This window comes from Anser brachyrhynchus (genome assembly GCF_964034855.1).
Source record: "Anser brachyrhynchus genome assembly, chromosome: 8".
In the NCBI taxonomy this organism is placed as follows: Eukaryota; Metazoa; Chordata; class Aves; order Anseriformes; family Anatidae; genus Anser; species Anser brachyrhynchus.
Window position 1 is genome coordinate 17,212,862 of NC_137702.1, and position 27,518 is coordinate 17,240,379.

Genomic DNA, 27,518 nt, shown 5'->3' on the forward strand with positions numbered 1-27,518 from the left:
CCTTAACTTTGAAATAATTTATCCTCCAGCCCTGTGGTGAACAGCTCCCCTGTTCTTCTCTCCTTCTCTCTCTCTTTTTACTGTAGGAGCTGCTGGCCCTTTCTCCTGCCGTGTCAAGAACTTAACGAGAGCTCTATTTTAATCTTGTTCTTTTGATACCAGCCTTACAACTCTTTGAAGCTGGAGTCTGCCTTTGGAAGGCTGGAGAGGCAATGCTGTATCTAGAAGAACAGGAAAAGTAAAGAGGTTCAGTAAGCCAAATACAAATGGGAATCAGTAAGGAGGAAACTCAGTTTGTTAGGATAATATGACAATGGAGTAAGGGTATCTGGGAAAGGAATGAAGTCTCTGAACAGGGCTGTGAAATTCAGAATTCTTAACATGTGATTCTCGATCTTCTTTCCTATAAATTAAAGAATGCTGGAGCTGAGAATTGCCTCTGGCTGCTGTCTAGAAATGTCTCCATTTGCCTGTCCTAGTGGCCAAGTAATTATGGTTGTTTTTTTTTTTTGTATATGCACAAATTAAAATAAATTATATGTTGAAATGTTCTTGTTTGCTAAACACACAAATCATATCTGGTAAATTCAAACACCATTTCCTCCTCTTCTTAGTCACTAGGTTATGAAATCTGTCAAATGACAATGCTAGAGGTGATCCTTCCTGCTCAGCTGCCAATAGAGGCTATATTTTAATTTGTTACGACATTCTTGTCAAAACAGCTAACAGAGTCCTTTGCAAATTCATTGTTGAGGCAAGCTTCCTCGTTGTCAGACAAAATGCATGGATTTGTTCCCTCACCTTGAAACAGGGATGCCACACAGAAACCAGTAAATAAAACGACAGCTAACTGCACTTTCCACAGCTGTAGAAGGGCAAACTAGAACGCACAGCTTAACCTGTAGATCTCAGTGGAAAGTTCACAATAAAATCTATCTGTTGTAGATCCGTTGGATTCTTTACTTCCTCAAAAGGGCACCCACATCTGCCTGGGAAGACAAAAAGAAAAACTGTGTAAGTGGTGAAAATGCATTTACTGGGTGGTATTTGCAGGAGGCTTTCAGCACAGGCAACGGGAAGGCTCAAGTACGGTGCTGTTTGGTAGATGGAGACAGGCTGAGCGACTTCCACTGCTGCCTGGCTTTGTAAAGAGGAGGGAAACTTCTCATTCTGTTGCTGTTATGTAGGTCGCTCTACCCTGTTCAGGATGTTTGGAAATTAAAAGCCAGTATGAAATCTTATATCCAAGTTACTCCATGTCCTGGCTGGCAGAGAGCATGATCAAACCGTACACCTCAACTGGTCCTACAGGAGTTAAAGAGCAAAACCAAATACTTCTTGTTTGAATAAAAGATGTGCCACTGTATGCATTAGACAAAAGAGGCATTCCACTGTCTTTAAACAGACTTTATTGAGGCAAGACATCAAAAATTAAAAATTAGACCTGTCATTTTTCATCCTAATTAGGTAAATCATAGCATGATTCTACTTGGAGCAGAAATTGCCTCCATTTGATTAACAAAGATGTGACCAAAACTTTCTTCCCAAGTGAGCTGATGTTCGCGTATTATTAACTATCCTTCAAAAATACAGCAGGTATGTGCTGCAGAAGCTGAATGATCCTGCAGATATGATTAATGAAGGAGAGGACTAAATCCCCATGACATCTGGGTTTGCTTCTTCTGGGCACAGATGGTTTCGGTTGCCTTTCCTCCTCCCCTTCCCTCCCCCCTCACCAATATATTCATTAAGACTAAGCACAGGGTTTAAATGTACTCTTCCTGTTCCAAGTCTCCATTTTCCATGGAGAAGCTTCTTATTGGGAGCCTATCCAAGACAGCATACATAGTGATTGAAATGGGATTTGCTAAACCATCTTGCACACTGAATGTGTTGCAAGAGTTCAAAAGCATTGCTGATACGCAAAGAAGAGCTGAATAGTTTGGTTTCTTTTTTTTTTTTTTTTCCCCTATCTCTTGGAAGTTATTGTCTTGTCTGTTTAATTTACTCTGTAGATAAGTTATGAAAACCTTAGCACTCCTAGGTTTCTAACTGTAGTAAATGGATTCCAAAATGTTTACAGGTTCTTCTGCTCATTAAGGTTAGATTCTCAGAGCATTTACTTTCTCATAAATCCATCCATACAAGCCTAGCTTCTGACATGGGAAAGCCATGCAGTGATAAGCCTTCACAACAAAGGGCACAATGTACTAATCATGTCAGTGGGTGAGGTGCCTGCTGATCCTTGTAATCCTGTTAGCTTCATGCTCCTCTCCAGCTCATCTGCAGTCATGCAAGAAGTTGCCCAGGCAAGAGAAGCAGGTCCAGAGGGCAGTTCCCTCATTCCAGCACTCACTGTGGTGCATTTTCTTGTCAATGGCACAGAATCTGCTACAGTATCGCTAACTGGTATATTAATTGTAACTAGCACCTTATGCTGAAGCTGGAACCAAGAATCTTAGCAAATAATTATAACCAAGATTTATTTGGGTAGTAAGATTTGGACACATAGTTCTTCATTGCTAGCTAAGAGAGTAAATGTAATTGACCAGCATATTATTTACCTCTGCAGTGATTTTCTTACACTTACTGTGTTGCTCTTCTGGTTGTTAATGTGGGTAACAAGTAATCCATTTCTTTATCTTGTTATCTGGCTTGTGTTTGCTCTAGCCATCATTACAGCAGTTGCTGCATCTTTCAAAATGCATATGTCTGTGTGTAATACAATGGGTTACATAAACTTTGCTTTATCTTCTTCTATGGTAACTAAGTCTAAAAAAAATAGAAAAGAGAAAGAAAAAGAAGAGTAAACTCCTGTATTACTGCTGTGCAATTTATGTACACATGTAAAGTGCATGGCCAAGCTGGCAATGTTGTTTATGTCTCTTATAATGCTAATTTGTATAGTACCAAACACAATGGTTTGCTGTAGTAGCAGTGAAACATACAGCTTTGATCTGCAGAATTCAGAAAGTATCTAATATTTCCTTTTGGTATAAATTGTGCGTTTCTATATGATAGTGATCTATTTACAGTGGATAAGCTCTATCAAATCACTAGTAAGACTTTTTTTTTTTTTAAATAAGCAGTTTAGATGTCTCCATTTATTCTGCTTTTATTGGAAAGAATAATACTTAAAATTTGCTTGTTTTCATACACATCCATCATTGCAACTCCAGTATTTTTGCTGTACTGGGTTGAACATACTGGCACATTTACTGCAATAAAGCTGCGCTCCTCAGGAAAAAAAAAATTATGACTTTTTTTGATGGTGCATTGCAGAAACCTCTGTTCTCCTGTTTATCTATGCAGTGTAGCTTTACCAGATTGGTTATGATCACAGTTGGTTGCAATAATGTTTGTAAATGCAATGCAACCATTGCTTTTCCTTCCTTTACCATTTCACAATAAAGTTAGTATTTCTGTAGGCACTGGAATCCTCACTGTCTGACATGAGAGAAAATAAAAACCTTCTTCTGTTATTCCAGCTTACTTTGAAACATGATGATTAGGAGTATTATCATAGATCAGAGAAGAATCTAGGTTGGAAGGGACTTCTGGAGACCATCTGGTCCAACCTTCTGTTGGCAACATGGCTGTTGTGTTAGGTTGTCCAGGGCCCTGCTAAGCCAAATCTTCAATATTTCCAGTGAGGAAAATTCTACCACTTCCCTGGGCAACCTATTCCAACCTTTAATTGTTCTCACCATGTAACTTTATTTTACTCATATCCAGACAGAATTTCTCCTAGAAGCAACTTGTTTGTATTAGACTTAATGTGTTTTCTCTTGATGTGGTCAGATAAGCAGATTAGCACTTGCCTGTCTAAATAACCAATAAAAGAAACAGCAGTGGCCTTGTTTTATTTCTGATGATGTCATGCCAAATATATAGTAACTGAACTACCTCACGGCTAGTTTTTGTCCAAGTCAAAAACAAACAAACAAACAAACAAAAAAACTTAAAATGCAGCCATAAACCCTCTTCTTGCCCCTTTGCACAGCCTCCGTAAGTACTGGGTAGTCTTGAAGTACTCTGTCAAGTACTGGGGAATGAAGGAATTAGGCAGGAGGCCACCCCATTTTAAAAGTTTTTCTAGGACTTTGCTTACACATTATAATCACGCTGTAAGGGTCCCAGCTGCTGCCTGAAGGACTCTATTTGACTCTCATTTTGTGCACTGCTGTAGACTCACAGCAGAATGCAAATCTAATCTTGTAGTTCTGCCAACAATTACCTGGTACTTGGTGCACTGCCCAGAATAAAATCTTGCAAAATTTTAGACTCCAGTGTCCATTACTCTGGCATACTACTATAGCTACTTAAACAATTGCCAGAGAGAGAGAGAGGATAAAAATGTTTAGATTATGGAATGAACATGTATAATGGTTTGGCTACAGTTCCCTTCTCTTCCCCCAAATATGTGAAAGAATAACAAGAGGAAACACTAAAAAGGAGCAGCCATCTAAACAAAGCTTGTGAGGTCAAACTCTCACTTGTGCCTCTTTCTTCTCGTTATCACTGCTAGCCACTTTGCTGCTTGCTCCCAGCTGAGGGCATTAGTAGCATTGTTAATCCATGGACAAAAACAAACGGCAAGGAGAGATTTCATGGGTAATATCCTGGTAATATCTTGAGTCATTCGTAGCCTTGCATTGTGCAAAACGAAAATCCTCTGAAAACGAGGAAACAGAAACTGAAGTACCTGCTAGGCAGCCTTAACTCTGGTCCCCATCATGGGCAGTTATCACTAGAGTGAGCTGCACAGGTGACAACTGTGCTGGCTATGTTTAGGTGTAGCTGCAAGGAATGGTGAGGAAAAGTATTGCATTAGCTTGGCAAGACTGTAATTGCAGCTGTGAGGGAGCCAGTGGTGAAAAAGATTCAAAGAAATGAATTCTGAAGATTTTTACTAGTGGAGCACAAAAGTCTTCTTGCCAGTAGGTTTTCATAGCAATGAAATAGGAGAGATGTTTGAGTATATAAACTTAAAGATAGCCCAGTGAAAGCTTTACATCAAATGCAACCTATATAAACACTTGAAGGACTGTGAAAGTCCACCAAGCATGAAGAAGTTTCTAGGAAGCATGCTGTGTTTGAGGACAGGTAGAAGCAATTGCCGTTCAGCCCAGTTCATGCATTCTGGATTTGCCATTGCAAAAGGAGTCGGTAGCCCTGTCTGACAGTGCTCCAGTGTCCTCTTTCCTGAATGGTTCTGCTGTCTGCTGAGTGCAGGCACCTCATGCTGGTTACAGCTCTGAAAATGAACAGAGCCAAAGCTGTAACCTAGCTGCATACAGCCTAATTCAATATCCTGGGAGCACAGAGAGCCAACTCTGACTGTGCTGATCTAAGTCTTTGCAAACAGAAGTCTGGGATTTTTCTAGTTTAACAAGGAACTAATTCAGGGTAGAGACTGGTATCGCATGGTTGTAATTGAAGTACCAGAGTGACAGTAAAAAATAAAGGAAGCTGTAGAGTTCCTACCAAGTTTGCTCTCACACTTCTATTTAAAGTGGAGTGACAAAGGCCATTCTTCTGACTGAACAAAGGCTGGAGCGGTTGGCATGAATGCAAGAAATCATGCTTTATGGTCAATGCTCATATGTCTTGACTGTTGCAATGAATGTTGCATGCAGTAGCTACCAAGTGTGGATGTTTGGCTGTCCACCCTACCCCATTGAAAGTATAACTATGCCTAGACTTCAAACGAGCTGTTCCCTTCCCCATTTTATTAAGATGTTAGCACGCTAAAAGTACTCCTTGCTATCTGGCGCCCTCTCTCGTTTACTTGTGCAGGCTGTTCTGGTTGGAGAGAGTATCTGCCCACGTCCTCCCACTCCTCTGGTAAGGCCCTTCAGTACAATAGTCACTCTTGACCCAGCAAACCTTACCTTCCTATTTTTCAGATACTTAAGTTGTGCCTTCTCATTACACTCTGAAAGGCTTCCAGGCAACCTTGACTTTGTTAATGAATAGTTATCAGGCAGTTGTCTTTACAAAGCAAAATTATACCTAGCATCATCAACCTACCATGGCCCAGCTCCCTGCTGGTTGTCTTTGGTTTATTGACAATAGTTATCCTTGCCACAAAACGCCATGACTAGTATTAGTGTCTTTACCTCCTCAACGTAATTCTTTTACCTCTTCTACCTTTTCCCTCATAGAGTCGACTTCATCTGAAGTCGAAGCCAATCGATTTGAGTCTCACTGCATCCTCACCACCATTGTACCGCCATCAGTCTTTTTGCTACTCCATTTCCGTGGCAAGGCAGCAATAGCTAAGCAGCAGTGATTGTCCCTGCGCTCAGCAGAGGCAATGAAGAGACATTTTGTGTCACTGTTCCGAACTGAGAAATTTTGTACAGAGGGACGATTGTATCTTCAGTAGAAGACATTCAGAGATGTGACTTGACTTCTGCCTCCTAATAGCAGATCATCAGGTCATCCAGCTGAGATTATAGCTATGTGAAACAGTAGCTCTGAAATGGAAAACTTGCTCCATGTATGTGTCCTCTGCCCCTGGTGTAAGTGACACTGAACCCATCTCTTCATCTGGAGATGCAAATGCATGGTCCCAAATCCCACAAAAAGCAAGGTAGGGCACAAACTCTGAGGAGTTTAGGAATTCATGTAAAAGGAAACAATATGGGGGTAGTACTTAATCACCACATTTCTACATCCTCCTCTCATGGGTTGATTGCCAAATCACTTTCTCTTCCACTTCCTTCCTCCTCCTTGCCTTTTGTTTACTCTGTCAAGTTGCTTACACTGCTTCCTCATCCCTGTTCAGTGTTCCAAAATTTCTCTTTAGCATATTTTTCTAGTTTTTCACAAAAAGCTGCAAGAAACTAAAAAGGAGAGAAATTGTGTGTTAGAGAACAACACAGAGAATGCTTTGATTCTTGGGTAATGTTCTGCTATAATTCTTACTGTATTTGATCTTGACATTTTTGAAGGCTTTTTCATTGTAGGTTTTGGATGAGAAGTAGATGCCTGCCTTCAGTAAAAATTCATAGGTACTGGCTGTTCATTCTCTCTAGGCATCTTTGAAAAATATTTCTGCAGGGTGGTCTGTTCGATTATTCTCTGATCAATAGCTACATAATACTACAGTAAATTCTTTCACAAGAAAATACATTAAAAACTTGTTCTCAGCTGCTTTGGGGAAAAATCTGCTCTGCAGTTTCATTGTTCAAGAACTCAGCATCACAGACTTCTTTGGACTCTTTTTTTTTTTTTTCTGTAGACTTCCCGGGCCAGTGGTGAGTGACAGAATGAAGCCTCCTAAAAAGGCACTTGCAATTTCTGTTTGTCTGACTAACCTATGACGTGATGTTACATTATATCTCCTAGGGAAAGAGGAGAATGTGGCTCTAAATGTTCCTGCTGGAGTTAAGCATTTAAGGCCAGGATATATGCTGAGCGTCGAAATTTGTGAAAGCTATTTCTATAATTGCGTTGTGGATTTAGGTCATCCCTCCCCTCAAGACCTCCTGATGCACAACAACCCACTTGAATTCTGCAAAATAAATTATTGAAAGTAGTGGAAAAGGAAGCCACAAAAATTTTAGAAATTGAAACCACCTACTCTCTGATATACTTCAGTAAATCTGTTCCTGAAACACAGTAGTCAGTTCAGTAAAGAATACAGAAGAACAAAACAAAGCTTCCAGTAACGCTTACTTTTTTATGGAAGCAAATATTTTGGTATCTATTCATGGTTTCCTTTCATGACAACTTAGTTTATCACTAGTGATGCCTGGAACTCCTTTCAAACAGCATTCTGTTTAAAGACAATTCATTAAATCGTTTCCAGGGTTTGAAGTAGGCTTGCTCTAACTTTTCTTCATAAGGTGTTCTCCATTTGCTGCTAAATTATTACAAAAAAAGCCTGATTTTTGTGGTTCATGGAAAAAAAAAGTCAATTTTCTCCCACCTGCTTCCACTAACTTCAAGGTATTTCAGAATCTCTAGCTTTGACCCTTGAGAAAATGTAAAGTTCTCAAATCAACACATGTTCTTTTTAAAAATAGGTACGGCTTACGCACCTTAGTCCTGTAGATGTGTAGGAATCATTACCTAAAGAGAATCGCTACTTCCTTTTTTCCTCCTTCCTTCCTTTCCTTCTTTCCCTTCAATTATTATATTCCAAAGTTGTGGTGGAAACACACCACAGATTTTTTTTTAAAACAAACCAAACAAAAAAAACTAATGAAATCTGCTTTTAAGAACTTAGTTGGATTTTTGTTTTCATGATGGAATCTGTCAATCATACCTTCTGCGATTTCTCTTGCTTAACTTTCGAAGCTCAACTTCAAATTGTATTGGAGCTTACTTTTACATGTTTGAACCTGAACAGAAACTTCAGCTTTAGCTCATTCTATACATCTAACTTCGGTATGATTCAGAAGACCAAAGCTATTTTGCTAGTTGAGTCAATTCAAAGGCATGTAGACAGAGAGAGGCCAATTCAGAATACCTTAAACTGGTGCTTGGAGTACACTGTGTGAAAAAAATCCCAACTTTTATGAGTACAAAAAAAAAAAAAAGCTTCTCTGATCTATGAGTCATCCTCAAGCATTCTCTTGTTCTGCATTCATCACGTCTCTCTTTTCCAGTCAGACACCGGCTACATAATAGAAGAGTTCTTTAGTCCTTCTAATTTTTATTGTCATTGTGTTGCCGCTGTTATGTTAATTAGATTAAACCAGACTCCCACTGAGACTGTAACAATGATAATCATTGTAGTAATCTGTCAGCTCTCTTCAAAACCACTTTCAATGGCTTTGTAAACTTGCTGCCCCCACAGACCACACTGCTAGATGTTCTGTTCTGACCATCGTTGCTCATGTACATTGCAGTAATCGATACAGAAAAATAGATTCAGAACGACTGGGAGCCTGAGGCATTTCACTGATCTTTCTATTCAACTAATCATGAAGAAGTTATTGGAAACAGAATAAACTTTAACTTATTTAACATGCACTAATATTGACAATTTTAAACTATAAAATGCAAATATTATGGGGAGTTATCTCCTGCCAGAATTTTAAAATGTCTGTACATTAATACTCATCAGTTCCTTTGTCTGAAAAGATTGGCTTATTCTGTTTTTCCCTCCTATTTGGCCTTTAATAGTTTTTAGCCTTTCCACTGCATGTTTTAAAGATACTAATAAATTCTGACAACTTTTAACACGGCACCACAGATCTATGGGATTTCACTTCCACACCACTAATTTCTAAATCCATTTTCTGACAGATTTCATCTGAGGAAAAAAGGACAATGGAAGAGTAAGTGCTGAGCTGTCCTTCTTGACTTACTGCACGAAGACATTCAGCAACAAGGCACTCCTCATTATCAGACTTCTTACGGTGGACTTCATAAATACGGGTTCTTTACAAGTGACACGGAAACCACTACAGCAAATAGTCAGGTACTTCTTGCTAGCCTTATGCCTCATTTAACTGAATCCAAAAGGTTCAGTACTTCTGTATCCAACATACATGTGCGTGTGTGCAGGTACAAGCACACATCTGGTTCATTCATAAACCTGTATTAGTCATCTCATTTCTCTTCTTACTACAAATCTGAACCAGATGTGCAAGGCTGCAGAGAAGAGGGGTAGGCTATTTTCCTCTAAATTCTGTTCTTGCTGGTCATTTGGAAAGCAAAACTGTTCCAAATAGTGGAGCCAGGTGCTTTAAAAACAGCTAACGTACAATGAAAATCTCCCTCCCATAACTTAACTTCAAAATGAGGAAAAGACAGTGGAGGTGGAACCTAAAAAGGGAAATTTCTTCTTTAGACCTCTACCCTAATGCCTAATGCCTGCTCCCAGCACCTATCAAAGGTCACTACAGAAGCCTAATTTATAATGGTGTTTAGAAGATTACCTGACAATCGCTATCTTTGTCATCAGGTGTAGGAGCCTATTCACAGGCCCTAAGTGACTTGACTGGGTTCACATTCACAATTTGTAGTACAAGTGGAAATTGAGCTGGGCCTCCTCCCTGCACAGTAACTCTAACTGCAAAATCCTATTTATTATGTTGGACTGAAATGTAAGGGTGTGCAATATGTACTACCGCCCCAAAATAAATTAGATCTCAGATCTACGTGCCCCAAACTCAAGGGTTGTCCAGAGTATAGCAGCAGACCTGTCTTTGAGTTAAACAACTCTTGACATTTATGAGGAAAGAGCTGTGTTATGAAGTGGACAGAACTGCTTTGGTAGGTCACATGCTCACAGAAACAACACAACTGGCACACACCTATTTTTCACACTTTCTTGAGGTCACTGCTGAAGATGAAATAATGGAAACGACAGATGAGTTAAAAGAAAAACCCCTTAAACTATATTTGAAACGCACAGCTCTAGAGATAGTCTTGCAAAATTTACCCAGCCTCTGAAGAGCATGGCACAATAATCTGTTGTGCTTCTCCAGTGGCAAAGATTAGCCCGCGCTTGATGCAATCCTGCATAAAGTTAACTTTTTTTTTTTATTGACCAGCTGCAAAGCAACGTAAATCTGCGCTATGGCAAATACTTTAAAATAAGGTATAAAAAGAGGGAATAAGGAGTCATTTATTTGCTATAACTGATGTGTATGCCAGGTTTGCCTAAACCTGTGCCTGTTCGCCTCCCCCTCCCCACCCCCCTGGATTTTTGCCCTCTCCTCTTTTTTACCTACTTCTGTCTTTATCCTGGACTGCCTATTTTTAAACATCCTCTTGTTCACTAGTTTTATAATGGCCTCGTAGAGATAAACACAATAAACCAAGGCATCTTTATATTTATTTACCTCCTGTATACATTTTTAATATAAGCAGAAAACTTCAGCAACTTCAGAAAAGATGCTCTTGGTTGGGGTATTCATTGGCAGGATTGTAGTAATAATTGCAGAGAAAGCTTTGAGTTTTCTTCATTTGGTTTCATATTGCTTCACTTACAAACGTGACTAACTGAACTTATTAGTGTCCTACTTTAATGAGATCTCTGCTGACGCTGTAAGGTACTTCAATCCTACTGCTGTGTGATGTGAAAAACTCCACAAGAGGGCACCAGATAGTTACCTAAAATACCATCCAGGAGGCCACTGTGAAAAAGCAGCTCCTTGCAACTAGAGCTCTGCAGTGGTATTAACCAACTGCAAGTCAGGCCTTCAGTATACAAACGTTCAAAGGCAAGTTCAGTGTTTCTGTTGACACTTAGTTTGAAGTTTGCTGCTTCTGTTTCAAATCTCAAGGAGAGCTTGGAAGCAGGTTTTGCTTCTACAGTTAGATTCTACAATGGTCTACAAATGTGGCCCCACTTCCAATCTTACTACCATGCAGTCTTGTGGCGCACCCCTAAATCATTGCCTAGAGCTCTATGATGAGAGCTATGGTCGTCAAATTTGTTTTCCAGGGCACGATGCAATTTTAATTTTATTTATTTATTTTACTGCAAATGAAAAGCTCATCTGTGCAAGAGACATCTTTATTATGAGGTAGTCTCAGTTTGTAGAGCTTTTCCCCCAAACACTACCACCTTCCAAGCTTCAGAGGACTTTGACCTTGTCTTTGCAAAGTATATATAGTTATTTAAAAAAAAAACTATTTCAAAATGTTTGCACAGAACTTCCCCTATGGGAAACCACATATGATAGGTGTTAATGTTTCCTTACTGCAGAGGACATGACATTACAAACATGTTTGCTGAATAACCCATTACAACCAAAGTTGATTTGCATTTCTCTCTGCCCTGAGAATAATTAGATTCTTCTGAAAGTATGTGGAAAATCTCCAGTTATTTGGGGGAAATAAGAAGATAAATATATATAATATATCTTTCCTCTCAACCCACTTGTTATAATGCAAAAGGTAAGTTAAGTAGTAAAAAAGGACTTATAGAAAAACCAGATACCACTTGACACTTAGTCTGGTTTCTGTCCTCTTTACTGCCGTTTTGCAGAGAAAGGTGGCTGACTGCAGGAATACCTACAGCCTCACTAAAGCATTTCAAAACGTCATCCAAAGCAAATTTACAAGACTCACTTGTAACTATTTTGAAGCAATTGCTTAAAAGCAGAAGCCCCTACAAAGAGAATTAGGAAAACAGAAATTATGTCTGTTGGTTAAACCCTAAAAAAAAAAAAAAAAAAAAAAAAATGAGTTAATGGCAGCATGAAACACAAACATGGTTGGAGATCCAAGTCCCACTAAGTTCTGGCTTGCTCCAGAACTTCCTGGATATATTACTAGTGACTTGCTCTAAATATCTTAGGGGAGCACCTTTGCAAACACCAAACTCTACCTGTGTTTTCTCTTTGCTGCCAACCCACACTGTGGAGTTCAGACCTCATAATTTGGCACACTGGAAAGTAAGGTGGGCCTGAGTCATTCCATCCATGAGTGGGAGTAGAACAATCCCGAGTCCTGTATCCCCACTAAAATTCTCTCTCTTGTGGGGGTGTTTTTCTCCTGTTCTCTCCTGCCCTTACTTAGAAGCTGACTCATTGCTGCTGCTTTCTGGCTTCCAGCTTCCTCCCTATCATGGTTCATGTAGCACAAGTACTTTTGGGTGGTAACACACACTTTGCACCTTTGAAATTTGTCTTCCAGATTTTGCCTTTCATTCATGTCTTTGCAAGCAAAAACTGTGCTAGCACAAACTAGCCCTGGCCCCTGGCTGTGACACTAGTGGGAAATGTGGTGTGGAATGGCAGGATGTTGTCCCCTAGGAAGAGAAGAAAAGATTACAAATCTTTATTGCATGTGCCTACAGGGGTACAGAAGAAGGTCAGTGGTAGTTTGTCAGCCACACACATTCTGTAATTTCCTTCTAAAGGGAACAAATGTGCTTGGTGGGAAAGTGAAGAACTCTCCCTGCCTAGAATTAATTCTTAGAATAGTTACAATAGAGTGGGATTCTTCTGTTTTTGTTTCTAGATGCATTCCTAACAGAAGATTTGATTTAGCATTCAAGAGGAGCAGCATCTTTCTCCTAGTTACTTATAATAATTTATCACTTTTTTGTCCTTATCTCCTGGCCTGGGATTTCTGGGAATGGAAGGGTATCTATTAACACTTCACCTTTCAGAGCCTGGATTTTGAATGTCCATTTAGCTACATGGAACAGGGCAGCCTGCACAACATCCCAGAAGTAGAAGAAAACCACATGTGTTCAGCACATTGCTCTCACCGCTTGAAATAAGCTGAGCAAAGGGAATACTCTGCTATCAGAGTTGATATCACTAGTGAATCAAAGCCAAAATGTTTACTGTACTCTGAAAATACCAGGCGTCTCCATTCACTTGTTAGAGTCTATACCAGAACGCAATGTGTTGGCAACAGTAAAGTCACACCTGTTAGAGCACCTGAATGGCTGCAAGTACTGTCAGAAAGGTACTACTTTGGGCAGCACATTTGATTTTTGTTGGCAGCACATGCCAGAAAAAACACTTATTGCCTTTGTAGTGGCTAAACAATATGTTTCGGATAAAATCAATTAATTATCTTTTCTTACCATATTTAAGGGATAAAGGAAATGCCTAGATAGAGTTCCCAGAAAAAGAAAATTTCTTTAATAAGCTAATTACATGATTAAATAATTACTTTGTCTCCGTGAATTTCTACACCTGTTAACATACTGTCTTAAATATCAAGTTCAGAATTAATACCTGCCATTAAGCACATGCTACCCCACCCCAGAAGTCCAGATTAGGCAAGTCTTTACAAAGAATACTTTTCGTTATCCAGCTTTGTTATTTCAGACAAACATCTTCATCTGTCTTAAAGACATTTCACAAACTAAGGAGACATAAAATGTCTACTCAAATTATGAATATTATGAAAGCACTGTATATTTACAAGCACCAGCCCTAAGGCTACAGATTTTATAAATATATCTTTTTCAGTTCAAGCAAGTTTGGGATTTTGCCTTTTGAAATATTTAAGAATCTGAATTTCATGTAGTAACTTTCTTGCTTATATGCCATTTCTGTAATTTGGAGGTTTGCTATTTTGAACTATTTTTCTATTTTTTTAATTAATTAATTATTTTAATTAATTTAACTTAATTTTATGAAGTAGGAAACATCTTTCCTTTCTGACGCTGCTGCTGAAGTTCTTGGCTAGTTGTTACTTCTGATTTTACTTTGCTGATATGATTACTTTCAGAAGCACGCAGTTCAATCATGTTATGAAAACAGTGGCTGAAAAATACTAAATATTGCTGAATTACTACCAGTTACTGATACTACTGTACTACTGTTATTCCAGGGTTGCATGATTGTTTGCCTTGTACCTACACTGGAATGGTTCACGCCTGTACCAAAGCTATTAGGCTACACTGTCCATTAAGAATTGAGGTAATTTCTTCCTATTAAGAATTAAGATGATTTTTTTTCCCTACACTCTCATCTTTGCCTTCTTATAAGTAATCTGCATTAGATAGTTTGGCCTGATACTCACCATCAAAGCTGGCAAAAAATTTGACGCTCCTGATTGCTCCAAGTGTGTTGCCATTCTGAACACTGCATAAGAAGTGCATTGCAGTCCTGAGTTGATTAAGAATGTGTTAGGGTCAGATGCCTCAACATATTCAGGAAGTATTGAAGAGGAAGACAAATGGTTCATCCTAAACAAGATCCACTGTATTACTATCTGCTCCCTTCTCGGCTACCTCTAGCTTATTCAGGACTTACAAACCACTGTTTTTAGAGATCACTTTTCCTCTGATTGCCACTGAGTCACCACTGATTGACCAAATGCTGGCTATGTACTGGTCTTGAGTGACCTTTTTTGAAAGCAAGAGCTATATAATAGTGGGGCCTGAATAGTGAAGATCCTGCAGTGCCTCACACAGAACTTCTTTTCCAAAAGAATAAAACAGATAGAATCCGTGATTTGTGCAATTTGATCCTTGAGTAATATGGATTCTGCTACAATTCCCATTTATGCACATTACTTCTGTGAGTAGATAATGTGCCATGTTTTTTTCCTTCACATGTATTTTTGTCTACAAGTCTCAAAATAAAGTCACTGTCTTTTCAAAGTTCTGAGAAATACTTTAGTGGGATATTATGTTTCCTGTGAATCATGGAAATTAATCTAGATTACAGCAGAGCTGACCTTTTCCGTCACACAATGAATTATTTTTGAGGCATACACAAACAAGTGTCTAGAACACGTGACCTACTACTGAAACAGATATAAAGTCTGTGGCTCTGGATGTTTAGTACTGCTCAGCATAACCTACCACACTGTTAGCAAGTATATCCAAAGTAACTCCTTACACTTATCTTCAAGATATTCATCCAAATGTTGCATAAAGTGACATAACTTCAGTCTTGCTATGAAAGATACCCCCAATCACTGATTACTCTGGGTCTATTAAACCCATATACAGCCACAGAGCCCTACTTCGGACACAATGTCTGTATGAAAGCAAATTGTTATTTAACGAGAGGGCGTAATTCCTTCCTTTACCATACATTTGTGATGCTCTTATGTCCAGTGAAGGGTCTTTACTCTGGATTGCTACTGGATGTTTTCACTGAATCCTTACAGCCCTAGCAAGAGGAGAAGCCACACTGCGACAATGTCACATCATTGGCACACGTGGATCTAGTTGTGTTTGTCAGTTCAAGATATCATTGTCAAGTAAATGTTTATTCTTTAGGTATTTTAATTTAGCGTTGAAGCTGGAACACAGCTTCATGTGCAAGTATACAGAGTTTTCTTGTATCCTGAACTTTCTCTAGAACATGGTCTGTCACAACACAACCTGTGCTGAGCAATCTTCTTTAATGTCACTCTTTTATCATTCATAGTATCAAGCATTTTTCATTGTTAACTAAGATCAAACAACTTGTTTGCCTCTGCTTTTATTGCAATGAAACTAAATTTTAAATTGTAGCAAAATGATGATTCTGTTCCTCTGAACCAACACTGGCTGAACCTGAGCCCTTTCTTCATTCCTCCCTTCTTTCTGATTCGATCCTCTGTATACAATCTGCAACGAGCACAAAGGGTAAATGTGTCGGAAATTTCTCTTGCCCTGTTTAGCAGGGGCAGCCAGCAAGGGAGAAAGGCTGATTTTACCAATGCTAGGGCAGAGAAGGCTCTCAGCCTACCTGGGGCACCACCAACTACCTTACCTCATTTTACCAATCCACCACCTGTGTATTTTTTCCTCATTGTCATTTAGTTATACACTCATTTTTCCCTAGTGTAATGCACCAGCAAAGTAACACACCAACGTGGACATTTCCTACCTTCTTCCACATTTTATGTGTTACTTACAGTTCTCTGCCTCCAGACTTTGAAAATGGGAGTACTTTATTTTCCATTTTCTTCTCTATTTATACTAGTTTCTAAAAGGTAGTGAATGGGTGACCTTCAATCACTTTAACAGGTAATAAATATTTTACCTGGAAGGAGGACATGGAAACTGCATGTCTCAGTTGACTGGGGTAATTTTCTCTACTATTATTTTGCTGCTACAAGGAGCATGAGAAAAGTTTCCATTACACGAGGAACACTGGAAGTCACAAGCTGATGAAAGCTATCTCAGCTATCATGCAGCATGTTTTTTCTACCTACTACAGAGAAAGTTGCAAAGAACAAAAGTGATCACAAAGACAAGGCTTGAAATACAATATTGTTCACATCCTAGGCTTCCTTGTCTGCACTGTGAGAACAGAATCACTGAATGATGGGATAATGTGGGCTGGAGGGGACCTCAGGAAGTCCCCGTCCACCCTCCTGCCCAAAGAAGCTCAGCTCTGGGGTCAGACTGGGCCGTTCAGGGCTTGAGCCAGTTGGGTCCTGAAAACCCCTAAGGCAGGGGATGGCGGAGCCTCTCAGGGCAGCCTGTGCACTGCTTTTGTGTCTCTCATATTCTGTCCAACCTTTCTTGTTTTAATTTTTTTGCAATGGCATTCCAGTTTAGTCATGCCTTTCTTGTACTGTGGCCCCAAAACTGGACACAGTACCTGGATGCGATCTAATGACTGCTAAACAGAGGGGGAAAAAATCCCCTCCAAATGTCTTGCTCACACCACCCAAGGTGCTGCTGCCCTCAGTGCTGCCAAGACTCTGCAGGCTCCCCACTCCCACACTAAGCAGGGTATTTGGTATGGAGCAGAACTGTGCATCTGCACCACGTATTTCCTCTGAACAGGAAACCTCTTCATGTCAATGTCTTGGCAGACTGACAGCCTGCACTTGAAAAGTATACAGTGGCCTTTTTTTTTTTTTAATATCCTTAAAAGTACTGACAACACTGTGTTGCAGAGAAGATCCAATGTACTGTTATGAACTGGTAAATACAACAAATATAAACCAAAATCAAATAAATATTCTTATAAATATGGTGACCTGGATACCGCTGACATAACTGATTAACTGTGCTGAATTTCTTTTTGTCCCTCTTTATGCCAATTGCTTTTAAAAATGCTTAGGTTTTTTTTTTTTTGTTGTTGTTGTTTTTTTTTAAATTTACGTGCCACTGTATACTCCTGGATTTTACCAGATGCTTCCAACATACCTCACACTCCATCTTCCTTTGGAGATCTGCCTTCCTTGAAACTGTGTGCTTTAATTTTGCCAAGCTTATTTTTCCAACATTCATTTGGCTTTTTTCATCTCAGAACAGTTTTACTAATGGCCGCACATTAAGATATGAACTATTTCACTCACCCAAGTACTGAAGACCCTAAGCGAGGGAGGCAGTTTCTATGAATGATGCTTTCTGGTGCAGCTTCACTGAAGTCTTCCCTTCTTCACTGCTGATGAACAGCTAAAACATAAGAAAAACTTCAGTTATTGATTCTGACCAGTTTCATTCTAAATAGAACTGATCAAGATCTCTCTCTCTTTTTTTTTAAATCTTTCTATACAGCTTTTGAATTTTAACGTTTAAAAAGCCCAACCTAGCTCACTTAATAAGAAAAAAAAATCCGAAAACATGTCAGGAGCAAAGACAACTTGCCTGTGAGATTTAGTGGAGAGATTCGATCACACTTGGAAAACAGAGAGGTTCTTGCTGGCCACCTTGCCAAGCAAGCCCTTGTGAGGCTTTAGTTATAAAGGCTGCTGTGCAGGTCACAAGGAGCGTGGGGGAGCAAGAGCTGCTAGGTAAAAACGTTTGTTTAGAACCACCAGGAGTAACCTGGTTTGTGACAGAATTTCTTAAAAATAAGAAGTTTTGCAAAGAGAGAAAAAATCCAAACCGGGACTTTACCTGTTCATACGCCAGTTGTGCAACTGCTAACTGTAAAACTCAAGGAAAACTTAAAACGTTTGAAATACCCCATATTGAGCAATTCTACGTTATTTTGTAGCATCGTTAAAGACTGAAGTATGAGTTTATGTCTCACGAGACGATCTCTGCTCGCTTTTTGCCTTCACCAGGCTCAGGTACGCTACACGAGGTGCGACCCTTTGCTTTTGCCTTCGAGGAGCTTAACGATGAGACGGGTGGAGGCGCGGTGAAAGACCGCGAGCTCATGAGAGCCGTCCCCTTAATTTACCAGACGCCGAAACGCCGACCCCCGAAGACAAATGCCTGTTCTCGCCTCGCTGCCGCAGAGCGGGTCCGGGCCCCGAGGAGCACTTCGTGGGCGCTGTGAAGCCCACCAGGGAGCAGCGAGAGCTCCCTCGGCGCCCGGCTACCCCCGTCCCAGGTCCTGAGGGGGCGGCGGCAGCGCCCCACGGGCACCGAGCCGCCGGCAGCCCGGACCCGCTCCCCGTCCGGGGTGGGGGGGCTGAGGGCCGCGGCTCGCCCCCAGGGCTTCGCACGGCCGCAGGGCGGGAGGGCTACGGGCTGAGGTAAGGGAGGGCGGGGACGGTGGGCGCCCCGCCGGGCTCGGCGCCCGCCGGGCTCGGCGCCCTCCGGGACCGGCGCTGGCGGGCAGCCGGGGCCGGGCGGCCGGCGCTGAGGCGCGGGGAAGGAACCAGCGGCCCCCGGCCGCTGCCGCGTCTCGGTGGGGGTAGGCGGGCGCTGCGCGGCTCGGTGTCGGCAGCCTCATCCGCGCTACCCCTGCCCAGCCCCAGCCATGAATATGTAACTCCCCTCTCTTTCCCGAGCTCCATTGCGGAGGCTGCTGCTCGCCATATTGTGCTTCTGGGGCTGCGGCTGCTCCGCCGGCGAGAGAGGGCGACGGGAGCGCGGCGGGAGGTGAGCGCAGGGCGGGGACCGGGACCGGGGCCGCAACCAGGGCTGCCACCAGGGCTGCCACCGCCGCCGCCGGGTCTCTCCCCCTAGTGGGGCTGCGGAGGGGCGTCTGGCGCCGGCAGCGGTGCCCGAGCCCTCAGCCGCGGGGCTGGGTCCTCTCTGTGGGGCGACCCGTGCCGGGGGTCCCGTGGCGGGCTCTTGGAGGGGAGTTGGGGGGGGGGGGGGGGGGATCGGGGGTCGGGCTCTTCCTTCCCCACCGCCCTCTCCTGAGGTAAAATGGGGGCACCAGAGCCGTTCCCGCGGGGGCTGTGGAACGAGCCTGGGGCTGAGCCCCCCCCCCCCCCCCTCGGCCGCCCCCAGCCCTCCCAGGGCCCGGGGGGTGACTGGGGCCACGGCCGCCCCCCTGACGAGGCTGGGGTGCTGTGACTCCAGCCCTGAGGGGGGCACTGCCCGACGCCTTCTTGGGCGAGAGGGAGCCGATTAGCGGAGTCATGAGCCTTTGCCGTTAGTTTATGAATCGTCGCTGCTCAAAGATGGGGTGCGCTTCGTTGCGCCGCGTGTGTCCTCTCCGCCAGTCTTTTGTCTCTCCCAGAGCCGGAGCGCATCGCCCACCGGGCACGGCCGCTGAGGACCGGCGTGAGGAGCGCCCGGCAGCCCCCCTGGGAATGCCAGCGGGTGGCAGTGGGAGGAAGGCGCCGTGGACGCGTCTCCATCCGCTGCTTGCAGAACAAATGTGGCACCTGTTCCTTGCCAACTTCACGCTCTGCGTTAGCTGGCCCTTCGGAGTCATTTGCCTCCCGTGGCCCCATCCCGCAGCATACTGCGTGCATGAAACAAATGCTCTAAGCAGTATTCTTCTTTGGGGGATTTTAGTTAAGCTGTTTGCTTTTCAGACCCTCTGCTATGGAAAATAACCAGATCAAGTGCCTAACTGCCTAGAAATCCAGACCATAACTAATGGAGAAAGATGATTTCCAGGCGGATAAACCATAATCCAGTCCTGCTTGGAAGTGGCTATAACTCCGTTTGTGCAATAACTATGCATTGCACGCAGGCTTTTAAGGATTAAAGGAAATCGCTTGCATATGAAAAAAACGTGATTGGTGTGCGAGTGAAATCATTTTTGCATGGGGAAAATTCTTTAATCAAATATGTCACTCATTCAGTGACAAAGACTTGATTTGTTACAGGAGTTCCCTGAAGAGGTATGCTCATTTGTATTCATCTATGTTTTCATTAGAAACTTTTGTAATGAGATAATTTGACATTTTTCTACATCGTGTCAAGCTCAGAGCTGGCGTTCAGATTGTCAGCTAAGACAGAGGCACTCGCTTTGAGAGTAGCAGGTATCGATAAGCGGTACCTTTAACGTTTAAAAATATCATGATTTGAAGGATTAGCAGTGCCAGTTGTTTGGAGATGGGAGGAATTTTCACTGGACAGACGTTAGCATTATCCGTGCTTTCAGGTAGCAAGCTTTGTGGCTCTGTCACGCCTCAGTGATGAGATTTAAATAAACTTAGAACTTCTTTAGAGGTTACTGGCTCTGTGAGTTATGGTTTATCATGTTTAATAAATGCCTCATTCAGCCTCATAATAACAATGGGACATGGATTTTGCCTTGGAGGAGGTTTTTAACTTCTTCGGTGGCTACAATTATGACCTTTGGCGTTGCAGCTTTGAAACACCAGCACTGCTGCAGCTGCCAAGAAAAGCACTGCCTGGCATGTCTTACAGTTTGAGCAGCACACAAGCACCAGTGAAATGAATTGCATGGGGCTGCCTTTATCAATGACGCTGTGTGTTTTAGGATTGATGTATGGTAATATGTTGAGTGGAAAAACTCACTTGGGCATCTTGGGTGACAAGAGCAGAATGCTGGCATCTTCAGGGCTGTTTTATCAGGAACTAGAAATACAATTGGCACCTGTAGCACAGCTGTCAGTTTAAAATGTGTCATAGATGTCGAGGTATGTGAATTTCTTTTACTTCCTTTAAATTTTCTCTTTATCTTGCTGAATAATAAGAACACGAAGCAAAAAATGTTGTGGGGAAAAGGGAGCCTCAACAATGAGGCATGAGCCTGCAACGGTTCAGTTGTCTTTTTCTTAAAAGCAGTGCTGGATCTGTTCTTAGTGAAGCACCAATTTAAAGGACATGCATGAAGAAAATATCAGAGTAATACTTAAATACCCTATAATTATTTTTACTGACGGGAACAGCAGTTTGGTAATGATGCAAACAGAGATGAAGGAGATTGGAGAAGGGATGTTGCTGAGCCTAAACTGGGTTCTGTTTGTTGGTGAAAATAACTGGCCTCTGAAGCTGACCTTAAATTCTTAATTTTCTGAGGAATGAGCAGAGTTCAGTATTATGGAGCTGTTTGGACTTGTTGCAGTGGAGAAGTATTTTAGGAATTATCCCTGTCTGCCTTCCCCCCCTTCTGGATCATGGAATTGGCTTGCAAACAGCTGGGAGCTAGCAGCAGTGTTCTGCTAACTAATTAAAAACCTAATCCATTCTTTACTCTTCACCTCTCAGGGATAAAATTAAACTATTTGGGATGGTTACTGGCTTTAAACTGTGTAAGTATTGCTCCTGTCGTACTATTTGTAAAATACAGAGTTTTATTTGAGAGAGATGCAAGTTGTTGTTAGCTGTTGCCCAGCTTTAGAGGAAAGCTGCACGCTCACCTAACAGCTTTGTTTCTGTATATTTATTGGAGGTGTTAAGTCAGTCATGGGTACGATTCCTGGAGTCTTTCCTTTTGTCTCTCTAATTTTGTGTTTATTTTCCGTTCATTAGTAGCCAGGTAGAGGAGGCCATCTTTTGTTCTTACTAATAAAATGATATCACTGTTATTTGTGATCTGGTGAGACCACAAGCGGATGAGAACTTTTTGTGGCTAGCGAATATATCCCTGGAAAAATTAGAAAAACAAGCATCTTTCTTGACCTGATATTCTCAAAACTTCTCCCACAATCTATACACGTTGGAAAACTGCTGCTTGCTGCCCTTTATATTGGTAAATGTGGTGGATAGTAGGTATGTTGCATGCAGAAGAGGAGGATAACAAAGTGGCTGGCTTGGTGTGAGCCCAGTGGCTCGGGGAGAGCAGCACACCTGACTGAGGTGTGCTCACCTGTTGGCTTGGGGCTGCACGATGTTTCTTCAAGAAGCAGCTTGGATGCTGTGGCACTGTAACAAAGCAGACTGGTAATCCAAGAAGCGGGTGTGCAGGCTTTTGTGTTTGCTGCTGACGAAGTTTAAAAACCAAACCACAGTGGCTGCCCAGTGGATGTGGGAGCAGATCTGTGCTGGCTTCTAAAGCACCGCAGTTTGGGGTGGTGCGGCAGCTCCCTGCATGAGCCCAGCCTCGACACCCTGCTGGTGAAGGAGCTGCTCCCCCTCGACCCCGAGGGGCGTCCAAAGTCTGGGGCAGCTGCAGTGGGAGGGAGCGGGAGGTAGAGCCCCTGGGGTCTTCTAAGAAATGTAGCCTGGAGGTAATAGATGGGCCCTGTACTCCTGGTTGTTAACGCCATTTAAAGGTTCCCCTCGTGTCTGCAGGTTTTGATGTTGACAGCGCCTGATGCCACCGCAGCTGTCAGGAAGGAACCTGGAAGCTCTGGCAGGAGTGTTTTCCTCTGGGTGAGCACAGCGCTGCGCTAAATCTGCGCGGTCTGGAGGGTGCAGTTCAGTCACTGTCGCCAGCTAAACTGGGATCACCTATCGGGCAGAAAACCGCTGAGTGTGTGTTTTTTTTTTTTTTTCCTGGTGTGGCTGTAGCTATAGAAGGGTTTTCTTTCAGCATACTCATCAGTCAAGGACTGCGTATCGCTGTGCTTCCAACTGTTAAAAAAAAAAAAATAAAAAAATAGTGTTCTAGAGACCTTATCTTTGCTGCTGAGCTTATGGAGGTGGAAAGCTTTGTTTGAATTGTGGTGTAAGTATGTTCGTAGGATTTCTTTTAAAATGTACAGCAAGCTAAAAGGCTAATGACAGTGCTATTGGAATCATCAAACTTAATCTTTAGTGAATGGGGTGGTCAATTCTCATCTTCTTCAGCTGTTATTTCGGGGAGTTAGCAAGAAATTGGTTAGCCTCAAAAAATGTGCCAGCAGTGCTGTGTGGCTTAGAAGGCACTGCAAAAAGGAAAGCGCTGGCTCTGAAGCATAATTCTGTGGCTAGGGGGTGCGCTCCACGATAGCAGGGTGTGGTGTTTTCACACAGTCGCATGCATGTAAAGCTTGTCTTTTACTGCGGACTGTGAGTTATACGACACTATAACCATAAATCATAATACACGTTCTTATCACTGCTTTGGTGTGAAAGTAATGGAGTGCTTTTATTGCAAAGATTTACTCTATCCATAGTTCTGCTCGTACATCATGCTTATTTATTTGGTAAAGCTAGGTGATGCACTTAGTCAAGGGGAGGAAAAAAGTCTGATCCTAAGGCAGTGTGCATCATTCCTGTCTGTATGTGTTTAGTTTCTGTGACGGATTCAACTTCTCCAGGGTTTGAAAGTTCACTTTTGTTTTCCTTCAATCCTTTATCCTTCCTGTTCTGATCTGATACAGCACTGAAATTAATTCTAGGCAGGGAAAGATTCGCTTGGCCTTTCTCCTTTACAGCTGGCTGTTAATTTTGAAGGCTCTTAGAGATAAATCAACCCTAGAATAAGAACTTCATTTTTGAAGCTCATGTGGGCAGCCATAGGCACTATGTACAGTAGCATGCTTGATAATGTGAGAAACTGCATAAAAGTTAACGAATAACAGAGAAAGTGGTAACTCTACTCTCCCTCCCAGAGTTCTATGTAGTAGTGTTACTTCACAGGGCTAAATTGGTCGTGGCTATTTTTCTTTTATATCAATTGTTGGCAAAGGTCTTTGGCACATACGATGTTTTTGATGTCAAGTTCTTGTTCGATTTATTGGCCCACATCAGCAGTGAACAGGTACCGTTCCTGTAACAGCTTCGTTTTCACTCCCAGCAGAATTGTAGTACTCACTTTGGACAGGATACAGATGGTGTGTGGAGGGTAAGTACCAGTTTGTTTTAGTTGTAACGATTAAAATAATCGTACTACTTGCTGCATTAGAACAGTGGGCAATGTTGGTTTTGGTGGTTTTTTTCTTTCTCCTGTTTGTATGAAAATTGAAAAGTTTTCTACTTATCCCTCTAATATTTAAAACAAAACCAGCAAACAAAAACCCACAGCCTTTTAGTTTAGAATAGCCCGGTTTTGAAATGTGATGTATCTGAGCATTTGTAGGTATGGCAACCAGGGGAAGATGGGTGTCCCTGTGAGTTCTGGACTACCTGGAGGCAACTAATGTGGTGCAGAGAGACTTCTCTGGAAGTGGGGTGGTGATTGTGTGTGCTGCAGTGTTTGTACCTCAGAGAAGTTCAGGAGGGTGTGAAGCAGAACTGAGTAACATTAACAATAAGGATTTCGGCTATGACCAATAAAGCAGTGATCTGGGAGGCAGCAGAAATGGCCACTGATGCCCTTGGCAGGGAATATAGAAGCCATTAGAATAAATCGGAATTTGAGTGTCGTCTATGGACGTTACTCTCATATAGCTATGCGGTGCCTATACTTTATTTTACTCTACTGCTGGAAACACACAGAAACATCAGCTGAAAACCATATGCTTCCGTCATACCCAAAAGTGTGTGGCTGTTCTTAAGACTGCGATAAAGCAGCCTTGAGAATGACCAAAACACTAACTTGTTACTTTTTTTTTTTTGACACTCCTGGCATCTAATGTAGGAGGATTGTCTCTCATTTTTGGTCACTTCTACCAGCGTTAGGTTCACCAGATTATTCCCTAGGTGTAAATGTGTGCAGCAGATGGTTTGTATGAGGTCATAGCACAAATGTTTCCTAAGGCCAGGATGAGCAGCTTGACGGCCAGATTGGAAATGCTGCTAAACTCCGTGGATCAATCCACTTCAGAGCCAGTAAATTGTGAATGGCAATTAACTGGAAGGTTCCGTGTCTTAAGGCACCAGGCAAATCACTTCCTTCTGTAGGAGAATAAATACAGTGAAGAAGCTGTGAAAGATCACACGCGAGCAAGCTACTGGATTTCAGAAATTTCCCGTACTCAGGCAGATGTCATCTGACAGGGAGCCTGCTGCAGGTTTCGTAGGGACAGTATTGGGTGTTTAGGGATTTTAAGGAGGGATTTTTTTTAATGTTAAAGAGAAATGCTTACTGACTTTATGGGGCAGGTTATGGGAGAACGGAGGCTTGGGACTAGTTATCCAGAAAAGTAAAAAATCAGAACTAGTGTGGCTGTGGGCAACAGTCATATTGGGAAAACTTCTGTAGTGCTGCTGAGCTGTGCCTGTGCCTCCGGTTTCTTTCTCTGCATTCTTTGACTTTACCAGCTGCTTTGGTACATTTTTGAGTGTGGGGTCTTGAATGAATTATACAGCTTTTTCTTTTTTTTTTTTTTTTTTTTTTTCTCCTGGATAGCAGTGCTGTGCAGCAGAAATGAAGTGTCTGCTAGATTCTCTGCACAGACTGACAAACTTTTTTTTTCTTCAGTACAACCATCTAAAAATGTAGAGCTTCATAATGCTTTGGGAATGAACGTAGCTTCCCTAAACATGTTCAGTGCCATAAAACAACTTCTCATGTGGTCCAATCTCTTCCTAATTAAAACTTTGTTATTGAAAGTAATGGGATAAGAGGAAAAAGTATGAATCTTTCTAGGGTGACCTTTCAAGTAAATTCCAATGAACTTTGCATTTTGAGAAATCCAGGTTCAATTTTAAGTGGCAATTGAGAGATCTGAGAAAATGTCTTAAAGATCATGTGCTTTCTTTCAAGCAAACTGTAGAAATGTATACTTCAAACTTCTTAGGAAATGTATTGTGTCCCCACTGTGTTATAAATAAAAGGAGAATATGATATATTTTCCATACAGAACAGGCTGGTTTTGTATTTTGAATGTAGAATTCAGCAAAACCTTGAGTTTGGGGAACATCTGACACTCGTGTATGTACAATTCATTTTATTATAATAGTAACTTCTTCATTGTATCAGCTGATTGCTATCTAACATCAATGGGAGCTGGATGTACCCATCTGAAAGTAAAATTTGGTATTTATTTTATTTATATTTTTTTCTCGGTTATGGTGGGGCATGATTGATGCAATTGATGAAAACACTTGAATGTTAATCTTTTAATTTACTTCTGTAAATAAATTAAGAAAATAGGATGGCAAGGAACCAGATGCAAGCATTGTTAAAATGGGATTGTCAGGATGGTTGTCACATTGTTTGTGTTTATTTCTCAGCGTGTATCATGTTATCCTTCAAGTGTAACTGAAACTGGAATGATTTAAAGTAACGAAAGGGTAGGCTGCCTTCCAGTTGTTTCATCACACCTAGCATTGGCTTGGATGTGTACCGAGTCAGATTGCTTGCATTAATATACGTGATTATTGATGGTAATGCGTGGCCTCCGGGTAGTCCCAGCCATTTTTCATTTTAATACATTTCTATTCACATTTAGCTTCTGTTTAGTTTTTGTTTAGCTCAAAAAAAAGGAGTGCGGAGGTTTCCAGATTTGTTCCTGAAGAGTGACTTGCAGAACCCCTTAAAAATGAATTAGGGAAAGAGAGTGACACCAAGGAGAGCATTTAACTATGTGAGTGCCTGGAGGCTGGTAGCTTTCCTAAGGTGCAGGTTTTATCATCTGCCTTTGAGCACTTTAACTGTGGTCTTTGTGCTGTCCTTCAGTTGTCTGGGGTGGGGTGTAGGGGCAGCAGTGGGATGCGCAGTGGAGGTGGTGAGGTTTTGTTCTGGGCTGACACCATCTTGGCTCCTGCAGTAAGGTTCGAAGGGAGGTGGAAGAGCGGAGGTGCTGGGCAGGGCTGTAGTGATGCAAGTGGCTTTAACACAAGTGGCTGAAGTCCGGTTCAGGATCCAAGGATGATGGTCTGACAAAAATCTGATTGCTTTCTTATTTCCCAGCAGTGCTGTTGCCCATTGCATTACTGGTGTGCTGCTTTCACCCCTTTCATGGAGCATATAAAAATGAGCTATAGCTTCTCTTTTCCCTTGCTTTTTTCTAATCCAGCGTTTCTGTCCCCCAAGTAGAGTGCAAAGATGTGCTTGTTTGCAAGCTGGTGCATCTTAAGGGTGGAAAGCATGGTGTAAGTACTTGTTATTTGTTATCAGATCTGACTTCTGGAGCATGTAATTACTATTTGAAGTTTCAGCTTCATAGTTAGTATTAATTTGGCATCTTTAATAGCATTTTAATTGGCTCTGTGCTTTGCAGATGATAGAATTCTAGTTAATGTCTACAAAAGTATTTTTTTTAAA

The 27,518-nt window shown here is 41.8% G+C and overlaps 1 protein-coding gene and 1 long non-coding RNA gene across 7 annotated transcripts in view; one reads left to right on the forward strand and one right to left on the reverse strand.

Annotated features, from left to right (window-relative positions):
* LOC308199005 lies at positions 1–18,803 on the reverse strand. Its single transcript, XR_013954323.1, has 5 exons — positions 18,236–18,803; positions 17,692–17,791; positions 2,591–2,772; positions 802–989; positions 1–221 (listed from the first exon to the last, which is right to left on the reverse strand). It is a non-coding gene; the product is annotated as an uncharacterized lncRNA (long non-coding RNA).
* Positions 18,542–27,518, forward strand: part of RNF2 (ring finger protein 2) — a 24,599-nt gene continuing 15,622 nt past the window's right edge. The window contains exons 1-3 of one of the 6 annotated variants that reach the window (XM_080602353.1): positions 18,683–18,822; positions 19,081–19,171; positions 22,736–22,816. The gene's annotated coding sequence lies outside the window, so the exon portion shown is untranslated. The other 5 variants (XM_080602352.1, XM_080602354.1, XM_080602357.1 and 2 more) reach the window with 5 other exon arrangements.